This window comes from Gekko japonicus, unplaced genomic scaffold (genome assembly GCF_001447785.1).
Source record: "Gekko japonicus isolate JY-2015 unplaced genomic scaffold, Gekko_japonicus_V1.1 scaffold644, whole genome shotgun sequence".
In the NCBI taxonomy this organism is placed as follows: Eukaryota; Metazoa; Chordata; class Lepidosauria; order Squamata; family Gekkonidae; genus Gekko; species Gekko japonicus.
In genome coordinates this window covers 145,068-155,843 of record NW_015160853.1, presented here as the reverse complement: position 1 = coordinate 155,843, position 10,776 = coordinate 145,068, and the positions used below count along the sequence as shown (strand labels likewise).

General features: G+C 47.5%; 1 protein-coding gene across 3 annotated transcripts in view; it reads right to left on the bottom strand.

Annotated features, from left to right (window-relative positions):
* SEPT11 (septin 11) overlaps positions 1 to 3,126 on the bottom strand; it is a 74,531-nt gene extending 71,405 nt beyond the window's left edge. For 2 of the 3 annotated variants that reach the window (XM_015421220.1, XM_015421227.1), the window contains exon 1: positions 3,009 to 3,080. The gene's annotated coding sequence lies outside the window, so the exon portion shown is untranslated. Of the gene's footprint in view, positions 1 to 3,008 lie in introns of all 3 variants that reach the window. The other variant, XM_015421235.1, reaches the window with a different exon arrangement.
* Between the last annotated feature and the right edge of the window lie 7,650 nt (positions 3,127 to 10,776).

Below are 10,776 nucleotides of genomic sequence, written 5' to 3'. Positions count from 1 at the left end.
TATATATATATATATATATATATATATGCATGTACACATACACACACACACTTGCACACCCTTTAGAAAAGGGAAGAATGAAGCTGCTTCTTATACTTTCACTGCAAAAACAAACCAGATTTCATATAAACAGATGGGAATAGCTTGGCCTGGCCAAACCGAGTGCAAAGATCAACCCTTCTGTTTGCACACAGAAAACGCCTTTCAGGGAATGCAAATGAGACATTACAGGAAAAGATACCTCCCCACACATACTACTAGTTTTTGAGAAGTCCAAACCACTCTGCTGTGGTTTCGCCACATGACTCTTTTTTAAAAAAAACAACAACACCCAAAACTGATGGAGACAGAAGTCCTAATCCTTGAGGGAGGGCAAAGCAGAGGCGGCGACCACTTTGCATTCCACAGATAAATTTGACTCCGAGACTCAAGATGACTCTGGCTGCAACCTTCAAAATACCGGTTGTTTGGGCACTGCAGCCTTCTGGGGCACAGAAAAAGCAGAGACTGCAGTACTAGGTGAGGAATTCAGCTCTCTGTGCATCTCAGCTTTTCATTGTTTTAATTTTGAAAAATCAAGTTTCTAGCACTCATGCAACAATGTGTTTGTATGTGTTGGGCCAATCAGGATGACCAAAAATACGTAATTTAATATACTAGACGACTGAACTAAAAAGGAGTAATTATAGTATGTTATATTAGTGGATTTAGTGATGGTCATCAGCACAGATCGCTTTAAAACAAAGTCAGAGATTCCTGGAGACTAGATAGGTTCATCAATTGCTACTAAACACAGCGGCTAAAGGGAACCTCCATTATCAGATGCAGCATACCTCTGACTCCTATTGCTGGGGGCAACATCTGGGGAAGTGGTTACGTGTGCAGACTCTAATCTGGGAGAACCGAGTTTGATTCCCCACTCCTCCACTTGCAGCTGCTGGATGACCTTGGGCAAGCCCTCGTTCTGGTAAGAGCTGTCCTTGAAAGGGCAGTTCTCGAAAGAGCTCTCTCAGCCCCACCTGCCTCATAAGGGTGTCTGTTGTGGGGAGGGGAAGGGAAAGGAGTTTGTAAGCCGCTCTCAGACTCCGAGTGAAGGGCGGGGTATAAATCCAATCTCTTCTTCTTCTTGTTGGCCCTCCAGAGCGATTGGTTGGCTGCTGTGTGAAACAGGCTGCTGATCTAGATGGACCACTGGTCTGATCCAGCAGGCTCTTCTTGTGTTCATATGCAAGGGCGGCCTTCTCCAACCTGAACTTGCCTGTCTGCTGAGACAGTCTTTGTAGACCCTGTCTGAGGCCCCAAACTCAGTTTCTACTGGAGATTAAGGTCTCCTTCGTGGTGGTACTGTATTTATGGAACTCCTTCCCAACAGATGTTCCCTTGGTGACATCCTTGTAGCCTTTTGGTACCGAGTCAAGTCTACCCTGTTTATCTGAGCCTTCAGCAGCTGGTTATTTTTTCTACGTGCCAACCTTTTTCAGTTTCCTAGCTGTGCGCTGTTTGTGCAAAGTAAATTATTTAAATGCATCGTTGCCTCCACCACGAATTAATGGACTTGTTGTGTTACACTAGGTTGAATTGTACAGATTTGTTTCGCTAACGAATTAAAAACACGCATGATGAAATCACGTCTTAAAAACCATCAAAACAACAAAGAACTCAACGCTAAAACAAGTTAAAACCAGAGCTAACACATAGAAAAACACAAAAACAACCATTAAAACAATGAGCAGGAAGGAGGGAAGGAAAGCCAGATGAAACAAGGAAGTTTCTCCCCCACCCACCCCGTCGGGCCCCTGGATGTGTCTCCCTAGGGAGAAAGTTCCAGAGTTTTGGTGCCACGACCAGGGGTCATTTCCTACAGGAGTGCACAGGAGCGGAGCTCCGGCAGTAAAGAGCCCAGGTGGCAGGCACGTGCAACAAGCCCCACCCCCTGCTCCCAGCAGCCCTCAGTCAAATCAAGAAGCAGCCAGGTAAGCTGCAGAGCCCCCCCCCCAGCCTCCCCGGTCCAAAACAGTCCAGTGGCACCTTTAAGACCAAGCTTTATTCAGGTACAAGCTCTCCCTCCTCTGTGAGGACAGATCTGCACGTTCCCCCCAAATAGCTAGGAATCCTAAACAGCCCAGTGGCAACTTTAAGACCAAGCTTTATTCAGGTACAAGCTCTCCCTTCTCTGTGAGGACAGATCTGCACGTCCCCCCCCAAGTAGCTAGCAATCCAAAACAGCCCAGTGGAGCCTGAGTCGTGGGTGCTGCCTTCTGACATACTTCCGGTGATTTCAGGGGGTGTGGCGTATGCAAATAAGTTATGCTAATGAGTTATGCTAATGAGCCCCTGCACCTCTTTTTTCTACGAAATGACCCCATGACTAAGAAGCCCTTCTCTTGGGCTGCCAGCTGCCCGGTCTCAAAAGGTGGGGTCCCCCAAGGCAGGGCCTCTAAAGGTGATCATAGTGGTTGGGTAGGTTCATAAAGGAACATGCGGCCCTTCGGGTATGTTGGTCCCGAGACATATAGGGTTTTAAAGATCATCACCAGCACTTTCGATTGTGCCTGGAAACGGATTGGGAGCCGGTCTAGATGGGCCGAGACTGGAGCGATCTGTTCCCTATGACCCACTCCAGTCAACATTCTGGCTTATCCCACAGTTGCAGACAGAATTCCTACACAGTATTAAAGGTCTTTTAAAAATGAAACTGTTCTGAGTATAAGGATGCTTCCGATTTTAATGAAGGTTGGGAAAAGCGTGCCCTATCTATCCAGAACGGTGGCTAGTCAGACACAGTTAAGTGTGCACAGTGGGAAACATTAAAATACAGGAATAATGTTGCTATTTTCCCCTCAACTTGAAACGTGCAAAAGGCTTTCTATTAAAATATTCTTCACGCCTCATCACTGTTGGTACCTAGAGAGGGGTGGGGGTGGATTTTTATATCACTCACCCTGCATGTTGCACTCAGAAAGAATTCCGAAAATCTCTTTGTACAGAGGCCCGTTAACATCACTTACCAACACAAAGGATGTTGAAGCAGAAACCCTGCGAAGTTGACTTGTTGACCAGCTGGTCGGGAAGACTGTCAAAACCAACATGGCCCGACAGGGACAGGTTTCGGAGGTCATCATTCTGAAATGCAAGAGAGGGATATTTCAAGGGTTGTCAGGTCATTGTTGTCATTTTACTTACAGGAAAAAGATCAAGGCCCCGTTCACATGCCAAATTTGCCGCAGGAGAGCCATGAATGCTGGGCGGATTTTCAGGGCGCGATCACACCGCAGCATCTGGCAAGTGTAACGCACCCGTGGCCAACCCGTGGCGTGCTGCCGAAGCTGCGCAGTTAAAAAGTATCTCAACAAATGTACTAGCAAATGGTTTGCCATGGGCTGCTGACGGAATCATTCCGTGTGATCGCGCCAGCGCGCGGCTTCCCCCCCGGCTGTCCTCCTTGATGCGCACGCGCTGACAGACAAAACCGCGGTGTGCTGCCGTCGCATCTGATCGCATTCTGGTGGGTCTTATTGCGCCGGTGCAAAGAGCCACACCTCCCCCCCCCGCGTTATCTGGCCCGTGTGACCGGGGCCCAAGAAGGGCAGCTGTGTTAGTTTGTCTGTAGGAGCAGAGAAGAGCAAGAGTCCAGGAGCACCTTAAAGACTAATAAAATATGTGGCAGGGGAGGAGCTTTCGTCAATCACAGTGACCAGTGTTCCCTCTAAGCTGAGTTAGTGTGAGCTAGCTCACAGGTTTTTTAACCTCCGGCGCACACATTTTTGTCTTAGCTCAGGACAGATGGCTCCAGGACTTCCGGCTTATGGTGACACGCTGGTGGACGCATCTCCCGGACCTCCCGGGGATGTGATCTGCGCACCAGTGGAAAGGGGTGTGTGCGATGGGTCCTAGCCATGGGGCTCTTGAGGGGTGGCCTCTTCACCAGCGCGATGCTGGGGAACTGAGGCGCTCCTCCGCCCTGACGGTCCTGCCACTGAGTGTCCGTATGGAACTAGAGCTGCTGACCGGGACAAGCGTTGGAGATGGAGCATTTTGAATGTATGCCGTGTGAGGTCGTATGACCAACAATGGACTGTTAAAAGTGGTGAAATCTGTTTTGAGAGACTTACTAGAGCGTGGATAAGCATATGGGCATATTTCAGAGACTTTAGCAATTTTTTATAAAAGTAAACAATCCATAAAGATGGTGGGGAAGAGGGCAGAGAAAGGCAAACCAGCAAAAGTGAAACCAGCCAGGATTGCGAGCCCTTGACCGGAAGAGAACACTGAGCTTTCCAAAATGTTGGCAGAGTCCTTGCGCCCTCTGCTGGACCAGATGACTAATATCGAACAACAGCTGACGAATCTAAACCCGAACCTCGCAACTCAACAGCTCCAACTGACTGAGACTTTAAAAATGACGGAGCAAACGGCTGAGAAGGTGAAGGAAATGGACGCCAATGCCAAGAAAGTCAAGAAAAAGGTGCAAAAGCTGGAAAAGAAACAAGCCTCGGAAGAAGTACAAGCGGAGTTTCTTGCAAGCAAAATGGATGTGGTCTATAGGTCCTATTCCGTGTACATCAAAAAGAATAATCTGCCTGGGAAAATCGTGGCTAGATTCTCAAAGCAACAATACAGTCCACAGTAAACAATGACCAAGAAAAACCAATAAATAACAACTGTGCACTGACCAACCCACCCAAGAGCAATAGAAAAGAGACTTCAATACAATAAGTAATTCAATGCATGTAATCCATCATAGGATAATACACAAATTCATAATATCCCAATGGACAGATGGACATCTGACTTCATTGTGGACATCTATTCCAGACTTGATTGTTATGAGAGATTGTTATTCTGGACTTTGTTCTTTCCCTTTGGTATCAGATTGATCTAATTTCTGTGCACCGAGGACAAGCAAGTCCTAGGTTACAAACTGAACTCTCCAATGCAAGAACAAGATGCATTTCTTCCTTTAGGAGGTGCTATTGTCAAAAGAAAATAAAAAGGTTTCAGTTTAGTTTTTGCATGTGGGTGGGTATTCTGTTTGTAATAATTGTTTGGATACACTATATTTTTAATATGCTAGTTGTGATAATTTCATGCCAAGTAAAAATGTCCATAGTCATATTTTATGTTCCTAAAGTAACAGAATTACTTTCAATCTAGAAAAGACAAAAGAAATGCTAATGTAGCATTGTTTCAATTTTTCCGAAAATTTCCGTTTCCCCCCGAAAAAAACTGGAAAAAAACCAGCGTTTTTTTCCGAGCTTCAAAATTTCCGGAAATTTAACATCTCTAATGCTGCCTGATCTCCCAGTGAGGATCAGACAGCACTACAGCTGCATTTTTGCTGACCACAGCGAGTTATTAACCATTCTGCAACCACAGCTTCAAAAAACCCACGATGCAGACAGAATGCACCATAGTTTGCTCTGCCAGTGAAAGGAGTGGGGGGCTCCTTTAAACAAAACGCATATAGAATCTCATTGATTTTGTACAGTATGGCGTCCAATTTTGCTACAGAAATGTCGGAAAAGAAACGGAGGGAGGGGGAGGAAATGCCATGCGGGAGAAGAGGAAATAGGAGAATGCCCATTAAGAGCTCCAGATCTCATGATTAGAAGGTAGGCCAGAGTTACCTCTTCACCAAACAGCAGCCAAAGTTAGTTTCGCACACTTACAACAGTCCTATCAAAGAATCTATACACAGGTTTTATTCTTTTCTTTCGTTCCTACATTGCAACGTTTCCATCAGTACACATGACATGCGGTGTGTAAAGGGCTCATCTTATAAGCCTGACTGATAGCCAGTTTCTTTTTTAATCAAGGGTTTTGGAAACGGAATCTTTGCAGCTTTCAAAAGGTACTTCTATCGAAGTCAAGGGATCACGCAAGCTGGTTTTCTTTTCATCCTTTGGCAAGCACGTAGTTAAAAGGGGAGAGGATTTATCAACTGGAAATTCTTTAGACCCACGGGGCTGCTTGGCAAGGATATTTTTTTGGGGAAGGCAGTTCTACAAAGTGAAAGTATGAAACTGTGTCGGGCCAATCAGCCCATTTACAGTCCAGCATCTTCTGCTGGCGCTGGCTCTCCAGGGTTTTAGACGGAGATCTGTTTCAGCACTGCTAGCAAAGACCTCCAGTACTATCTGTATCACCCTGACAATATCAGAGGCCTTCCCCAGATCCCGTAACTGCAAGGTACAAGCAGAGGTCATTTCGGGGGGGGGGGATCGCAGTTACCCCGGGTGAGGTACGGGGGCGGGGCACATGATGAAGCCCCGCCCCCCACTTCCGGCGCTCATTCAGCCAGGAGGAGGCAGGAGAAGAGGGAGGGGAAGTTGCTTCCTCCCTGCCTCTCCCCACCCCTGCCTGCCTGGGGCCAGGGAGGGCCTTCGCGGGGCTTCCTTGCACTCCCGCTGGCCTTGCAGATCCACCACCGGGCCCCTCATGGGGCTCGGCAGTGGAGCTGCAAGGCCGCCGGCGGCAGCCGGAACCGTTGGGGGCGGGGAGTGTGGCCTTATGACACACTTCCGGTGATGTCAGGGGGTGTGGCCTTATGGCACACTTCCGGTGATGTCAGGGCGTGTGGCATATGCTAATGAGTTATGCTAATGAGTTCCCCTAGCTCTTTTTCTACGAAACGACCCCTGGGTACAAGGGATTGAACCTAGACCTTCCACACGCAAAGGATGTGCTCTGCCTCTATTGAATTAATTAATTATCATATGACAGTGTGTGGGTAGTATAGCCAGGAAGAAGAACAAGAAGAGACTGGCTTTATACCCCGCCCTTCTCTTCCCTAAGGAGTCTGAGAGCGGCTTACAATCTCCTTTCCCTTCCCCTCCCCACAACAGACACCCTGCGAGGTAGGTGGGGCTGAGAGAGCTCTCTTCCGAGGACTGCTCTTCTTGAGAGAACAGCTCTGAGAGAACTTGTGACTGACCCAAGGTCACACCAGCAGCTGCGTGTGGAGGAGTGGGGAATCAAACCCGGTTCTCCCAGCCAGAAGTTCAAGCTCTTTTAGCGTTATGAACCACAAGGTGGCGAGCTAGACTTGCTTTTTTAAGGCAAGAGACGTTTCAGAGGTGATTTGCAATTGCCTGCCTCTGTGTCGTGCCCCTGGTATTCCTTGGAGGTCGCCCTTCCAAATACTAGCCAAGGCTGATCCTGCTTACCTCCCGAGATCTGACGGGATCGGGCTAGCCTGGGCTATCCAGGTCATGGCTGCTTTGCCTCTGCTCCTCCCTTACACAGATAATGGCTCCATTCTGCTTAATATCTAGCAGCCGCTCTCCGGCATTTCAGGCACAAATGGTGTTTTCCAGCCCTGCCACCCAGGACCTTCTAAGTAGTGATGTAAGGGTACCATATTTTGAAAAGCAAAAAAAAAAAAAAGAGGACATATTTCCCATCTGACTCCTTCAAACAAGTGATCAGTATCACAAATCTCATTTTAAATGCTCCTACTCTTTCAGGTGTGATCATTGCTACTAACTAGGGATATTCAACCCCAAAAGAGGACGTTTTCATCAGTTTTTTTACAGAGCCCAAAAGAAGACAGACACCGAAAAAAGAGGGCGTGTCCTCTAAAAAGAGGTCCCTCCACCAATGCTCCTTCTAAGCTGTGGAGCCTTGTGAGCAAGAATTCTACTTTGTGAGCTGCTGGCACTAAAGTTGTGAGCGAGCGATTTGGCTACTGCATCGATTTGTTTGCTCTGGAGCCATCCCTTCCTGAGCTAAGGCAGAAATGTGTGAGCCGGAGGCTAAAAAAACGTGAGCTGGCTCACACTAACTCAGCTTAGAGGGAACACTGCCCTCCACTGATCTAAATCCAACACCTTGGCTCCCTTGGTGAGGCTTTTATATTATTTTATTTACTTCATTTATCCCCTGTTTTTCTCCACACTGGGGACCTGAAGCAGCATACACTGTTCTCCCCTTTTGCGTTTGATCATCACAACAACCCTGTGAGGTACCTTAGGCTGCATTAGACCACACGGGCTGCTGGTCTTTGGATACCCAAATACCAGCCAGTTTGGTGTAGTGGCTGAGTGCGCGGACTCTAATCTGGGAGAACCGGGTTGGATTCCCCACTCCTCCACTCGCAGCTGCTGGATGACCTTGGGCAAGCCACAGTCCTGTCAGAGCTGTCCTTGAAAAAGAGCAGTTTCTGTCAGAGCTCTCTCAGCCCCACCTACCTCACAGGCAATGTTCCCTCTAAACTGTGGAGTCTTGTGAGCAAAAATTCTACTTTGCGAGCTACCGGCATGAAAGCTGTGAGCAAGCGATTTGGCTACTACATAGTTTGCTCTGGAGCCCTCCTTCCTGAGCTAGGACAAAAATGTCTGAGCTGGAGGCTAAGAAACTGTGAGCTAGCTCACACTAACTCAGCTTAGAGGGAACACTGCTCACACGGTGTCTGTGGTGGGGAGGGGAAGGGAAGGGAAGGGAAAGGAGTGTGTGAGCCGCTCTGAGACTCCGAGTGAAGGGCGGGGTATAAATCCAATCTTCTTCTTCTTCTTCTTCTTCTTCTTCTTCTTCTTCTGCTGCTGCTGCTGCTGCTGCTGCTGCTGCTGTTTGGATGAAGCATACAGTTCCCTGCTCTGTCCTACTGGACATCCCCCTTTTACCCCTGTTGCAGTTTTGGGGCTGCCCCACAAACACGACTGGCCATGGGGTGTGCGTCTCCCGCCCTGCTCAAAGAACACAGCTATGAGTAAATAGAAAAGAGAAGGGAAACAACAGGAGAGAGTAAAAAGAGTGGCCCTGGCAACGAATGCCTCTTCCTGCGGTAATCCAGAAGGAAAGTTGCCCATGTGACTGTCAGCCACTTCTGGAATTATCATCTCCGCTTTGTGGGCTGCTATTTATAAACCAGCCCAGGCTGTGCTAACCAGAGCTAATAAATTGAAACGGCACCACTGTGCCCAAAGTCATCCGCTGTCCTTCAGCGGGCCCTGCGGAAGCCAGAACGGGGCAGAGAACCCCTCCAGCTCAGAAAGAGAGACACAGAGAGAACCGCCCCAAGAATCTCCTGCAATTTTAAGATTCAGAAAGCACCAAGGAAACAATAGAGGCGACTATTTTCAACACATATCATTAGAGAGACAATTCACACTCGCGGCTCTGACAAGACACATCTGTTCCAAGCAACAGACGCCGCCTCCAAATCTCGTTAGCAAACTAACAGAAATGTTATGTTGTGTCTTCTAGTCTAACCCGGCCCGACTTGTTCCATTATGACCTTTAGAACAGACCAGGAATGCGCTCTTCTGTTGGCCTTGCAAATCGGTCTGTGCAAAGTGACTTGTCTGCGCAAACGTTTTGGCCCACATATACATACATTATTACAACCCAAGTCTATGCACGCATACTCAAAAGCGAGGTTCAGTGGGGCTTAATCTCAGGTAAGTGTGGACAGCACTACAGTTATGGCAGACTCTGAAAGACTGAGACAGAGGAGTCCTATGACTTACAGTTTACCATAGCTTTCCCTGTCTGCTCACCTGGAAGCCAACTGTGACTCACCATAGGCGAGTCGCCATTACCTGTGCACCATCAAAACGGCAAAGACAAACAGAAAGGAGTTGCAGCTCAGCTGCAAAGTTCATAAGAACATAAGAGAAGCCGTGTTGGATCAGGCCAATGGCCCATCCAGTCCAACACTCTGTGTCACACAGTGGCCAAAACCCAGGTGCCATCAGGAGGTCCACCAGTGGGGCCAGAACTCCAGAAGCCCTCCCACTGAGCCCCCCCCAAGTACCGAGGATACAGAAAAAGAAGAAGAAGAAAAAGAAGAGGGATTTATACCCCACCCTTCACTACCGAAACGTGTCTCAGGGCGGCTTACAAACTCCTTTCCCTTCCCCTCCCCACAACAGACACCCTGTGAGGTAAAAGAAGAAGAAGAGATTGGATTTATACCCCACCCTTCACTACCCAAAGGTGTCTCAGAGCGGCTTACAAACTCCTTTCCCTTTCCCTTCCCCTTCCCACAACAGACACCCTGTGAGGTAGGTGGGGCTGAGAGAGCTCTGACAGAAACTCTTTTTTTCAAGAACAGCTCTTATCAGAACTACGACTTGCCCAAGGTCATCCAGCCAGGTGCAAGTGGAGGAGTGGGGAATCAAACCCCATTCTCCCAGATTAGAGTCCACGTACTTAACCACTACACCAAACTGGCTCAGCAGTACAGTACAGTACAGAGCAATACTGCCCCAGACATAGCCTTCCATCTATATCTTGTGGCTAATAGCCACTGATGGACCTCTGCTCCTTACCCAATCCCCTCTTGAAGCTGTCCATGCTTGTAACTGCCACCACCACTTCCTGCAGCAGTGAATTCCACATGTTAATCACTCTTTGGGTGAAGGAGGACTTCCTTTTATCTGTTCTATCCCGACTGCTCATCAATTTCATTGAGTGCCCAAGAGTTCTTGTATTATGAGAAAGGGAGAAAAGTACTTCTTTCTCTACCTTCTCAATCCTGCGCATAATTTTGTAAACCTTTATCATGTCACCTCTCAGTTGTCGTTTCTGGCTTTTTTTTTTAAGTTATTTTTTTTTAATTCAAAGATAAGTCAAATACACAGGAAAAAACCCAGGAAGCATAAACATTAATGCATTCAACACTATTACAACGAAGTGTAAACATATACACCTAAATATATCTTTCAATAACTCTATATAGCTCAATGAACTACACCTGACTTAAGCCTTATACCCTTTGTTATGGTCCCTAGTATCCTACTATTAAGATGTGAGTATTGTGTAATATCATTTGGA